This window comes from Priapulus caudatus, unplaced genomic scaffold (assembly GCF_000485595.1).
Source record: "Priapulus caudatus unplaced genomic scaffold, Priapulus_caudatus-5.0.1 Scaffold3698, whole genome shotgun sequence".
In the NCBI taxonomy this organism is placed as follows: domain Eukaryota; kingdom Metazoa; phylum Priapulida; class Priapulimorpha; order Priapulimorphida; family Priapulidae; genus Priapulus; species Priapulus caudatus.
This window is the reverse complement of record NW_014580759.1, coordinates 3,947-8,493: the sequence shown is the minus strand read 5'-3', so window position 1 is coordinate 8,493 and position 4,547 is coordinate 3,947. Positions and strand designations below refer to the sequence as shown.

The 4,547-nt window shown below is 47.4% G+C and overlaps 1 pseudogene; it reads right to left on the bottom strand.

The window, feature by feature from the left end:
• Positions 1-199: 199 nt before the first annotated feature.
• Positions 200-3,269, bottom strand: LOC106819560 (annotated as a pseudogene).
• Between the last annotated feature and the right edge of the window lie 1,278 nt (positions 3,270-4,547).

Here is a 4,547-nt window from a genome sequence, read left to right as displayed (position 1 = left end):
CTTCACGGACACGTACCCACCCGCCGGACTCCCTCCCTCCCGGACACGTACCCACCCGCCGGACTCCCTCCCTCCCAGACACGTACCCACCCACCGGACTCCCTCCCTCCCGGACACGTATCCGACCGCCGGACTTCCTCCCTCCCGGACACGTACCCGCCCGCCGGACTCCCTCCCTCCCTCCCGGACACGTACCCACCCGCCGGACTCCCTCCCTCCCGGACACGTACCCGCGTTGTTGACGAGAATGTCCAGTCGTGACTCGCTGCGCTGAAACTCCTCCACGAAGTTCCTGATCGAGCGAAAGTTGGACAGGTTGAGAGGCATGAACTTCACGTCTGCTGCCTTCACCTCTCTCTGCAGGAGACGCTTACCGTTACCGGCTATACATTACTATTATAATCGCTATACATTACTATTATAGTTTCAATACATAACCATTATAGTCTCAATACATTACCATTATTGTCTCCATACATAATCATAATAATCTCAATACATAACCATTATAGTCCCTAGACATAATCATTATAGTCCCTAGACATAATCATTATAGTCGCTATACATTATCATTGCTGGCTATATAAAACCATATAGTCGTTATATATATAACTATTACTGGATATACGTGCATTACTATTATAGTCTCTATACATTATCATTACTGGCTATACAGTATCATTACTGGCTATACAATACCATTATTGTCATAATATACTACCATTATTGCCTCTATATATTACCATTATTGTTTCTATACGTATTACTATTACAGTTGACCCATGTTAGAAGGTAAGGTACGAGCACGGTACAGGGCATGGTTAACCCAGGGTAAAGGGTCCAGCAGGCCCTTCCTGCCTTACATAAGCAGTCAGTTGCTGATGGGTGATGAAGTACAGACTTATGACGTAAGTGAAATGCTTAGACCGCTAAGTGTGCTAAATGCATTCTATAGTTATTACCGTCACTGATTATGAAGATATATATATATATATATATATATATATATATATATATAAGCTTATTGCGGCGAGTCGACCTAGAATAGGCTCACATACAATCTATAGAGCCGCTTGGCGTGTTATTAGATCTGTGGTAGCAGGCAATCAAAGACGAGTGCTGAATGTCACCCTCTTATGGGCAACGCTGCGTCTGGCTAGCCCGTGCCTAGTCTACTACTTAGCTACCGTGCAGCGGGAGCCCGTATCGTCTGCAGCGCATCAAACAAGACGATGAATGGCAAGACGCGCCTTAATAAACGCGAGAGGATATTAGCGAGAGGATTTTCACTCAGCTCCTTGTTCTCATCCGTATTATGGCTCACATGGCAACGAGGCGCGCGTCGGCGCTAAACGGAGACTCGATGAAAAATACTTCGCTGAAAACGCGGTATTAGCTATACACACCAGATTATGTCGCGCGCCCGCCTAGCTCTCTCTCTTTCTTTTTATCTTTTTCCTCGCTCTCTCTTTCTCCTCTCCGTTCTCTGCTCTGTCTCGTTTCTCTCCCCTTCGCCTTGTTCCCTCTCTGCCCGCTCTATTCGTTATCTATTTGTGCTCTCATTTCCGCTTCTCGCGTCTCTCTCCTCTCTCTCTCTCTCTCTCTCTCTTCTTCTCTTTCTCTGTCTCTGTCTCTCCTCTCTCTCTCCTCTCTGTTTGGTCTGCAGTTTTCTCTCATGTGCGCCGCCAGCACATCTATCTCTTTTTCTACTTCTTTCTCCCCTTCCTTCTCGTGCCATCCCCCTCTTCTCTTTAGCTCACGCTCTTGCTCCCCTCTTCCTCTGTCCGTCTTCCTCTATAACGCACATGCCAGTGCCCAGTCTTCCTCACATAGCCTGGCGTGATTCTAGACGTCCATAATTTGTTATTGCATGCAAATACCCCGGCCCACACCTCTATCACGGGCATCCGGGCATAGGTGTGGGTGACATGTCATTGAAAAAATAATCCTCACGACGCGCTGTTACGTCGCTCGCCGGCTTATACGAAACCGCCGTCCCGATAAAGCAGAGTCACGAGCAGACGCACGAGCGGGACGGCACGGCTATTCAGGATGCTGGCTATAGGTCTGCTTGCCGCCTCTGAAGGGCGCCCTGGCTTCAGACGTGCAGCCTGACGTCACCGCTGCGTTGTAGTGAGAAGGCACACTGCATGAATGTTTCTTGTTAGCAATAGTCTCTGCAGGCGAGTCTTTCGCGCAGAGCGAAGCCGAGCCTTTTTTGCAGCGCGTGACCAGAAAATTACATTTACTCGGGAACAGACGTTTTTCGCAGAGAGAAGTAAAACAAAAACATCCATTTTAACGGCAGAGCCTCTGCAACATGTGTTGGCGTGGTGTATCAGAATGCCTGTCAACATGTTACTGTCCCGCCCATGTTGGCCAGCTTCGCCTGCGGTGGCAGTAGCAAGTACTAGTTGTAATAGGCCCGTGGAGTAGGCCATACGATCAGAATTAGATAGGATTCCGCTACTTGCTATTATTACTTCTGATACGATCGACCCAAGGAGCAATTAAGATCTCTAGCAGTAAGCACTCGTAACTAGTAGCAACAGCACCAACCTACTTACCGACTGATACCAAACAGCATCAGCATCAGCATCAGCAGCAGCAGGCAGCGCGCAGCAGCAGCAGCAGTAGGGCAGCAGCTAAGCGGCAGCAGCCAAGGCAGAGACGACGGCCACAGGTAAGCTAGTAGTAGTAGATAGTAGTAGTTAGTAGTAGTAGAAGTAGTCAGTAGTAGTAGTAGTAGCTAGTAGTAGTCAGTAGTAGTCGTAGTGGAGTAGTCAGCTAGTAGTAGTAGTAGTAGTACTAGTAGCAGTAGTTAGTAGCAGAAGCAGGCAGCAGTAGTAGTAGTAGTTAGGTCGTAGTTAGTAGTAGTAGTAGAAGGTAGTAGTAGTAGTAGTAGTAGTAGTGTGTAAGTTAGTAAGTAGTAGTAGTAGTAGTAGTATATAGTAGTAGTAAGTAGTAGTAGTAGTAGTAGGCAGTAGTTAGACAGGAAGCAGCAGCAGCAAGCAGGCAAAAGTGTAGTAGTAGTAGTAGTAGTATAGTAGTAGTAGTCAGTAGTAGTAGTAAGTAGTAAGTAAGTCAGTAGTAGTAGTATTAGTAGTAGCAGCAACAGCAGTAGTAGCAGCAGCTACATCACATATAGCTCACCCGGATCTCTCTCGCTGCTTCGTCGCCACCATATCTATCTCGGCAGGCTAGCACCACCTTGGCTCCTCTTCTCGCGAGGTCTGTCGGCAACGCCTTCCCTATCCCGCTACTGGCACCTTTCAACAACAATAACAGAATTACGATATATGAGGGTTACTGAGCTGTCGTTACTCACGGAAAACCACGGCAGCAGCATCCACAGAGAGATGAGAGAAGTTGTCATCGTTATAATCACCGGCATCATGAACAAAAACAACATGATAACCATCACCATCACAATTATCATCATCATGATCATCATCATGATCATGATCATCATCATCAACAACAACAACAACAACAACAACGTCATCATCATCATCAAGCCAACAAATAACAACAACAACAACAACAACATAATTATTATTATCATCAATATTATTATAGTCATCGTCATCGTTTATACACTTATACATGCACTTACTGCGTGTTGTTACGAAAACTATTCGGGCACTTAATTAATTTGGGATTTGTTATTGTGTGTATGGAAATTATCATATACATAGAAATAGTGCGAGAGAAACCAAGAACGATATTCAGCGGGAATGACGTTAAAATGTAATATTATTGATGTCGTGACGGATTCATGACGCGCAAAACGAAAAGCACATCTCCGTTATTTATCTTTCACTGCTATCTCTACTACAGCACCACACACCCACGACTTCACACACACACACACATCACCCACCACCACATCACCCAGTTCACCACAGCACACCACAACAGCACACACACACACACACACACCCCACACACACACCACAGCACACACAGCACACTACACATACACTCCACAGCACACACACACACACCACACAAAATACACACAAGCACACACAGACACTACACACACGCCACACACACACACACACGCACAAACCACACACAGCACCGACACAGCACCACACGCAGCAGGACACAGCACATACACATCACCACACAACCACACACACGACACGACACATACACAGCACCACATACACACCACACACACACACGACCGACCACGCGCCCCGCGCGCCGCGCGAGCACACACACACAGCACCGACGCACACCAGCACGCACACTCGTCATCCGCCACACGCACAGCACCATACACCACCACACACAACACACACACCACAGCACATAACATACACACCAACACACACACACAGCACACCACAACACACATCCTGAAAAAACCTACACACACATACCACACACACACACACACACACCACACACAGCACACACACGCCCACAACGCACGTCACACGCACTCAGACCCACACGCACACGACGAACACACACACACACACAGCCAGCCACAGCGGCCCCCACCGACACAAAACAAAAAACCAAACGCGAAA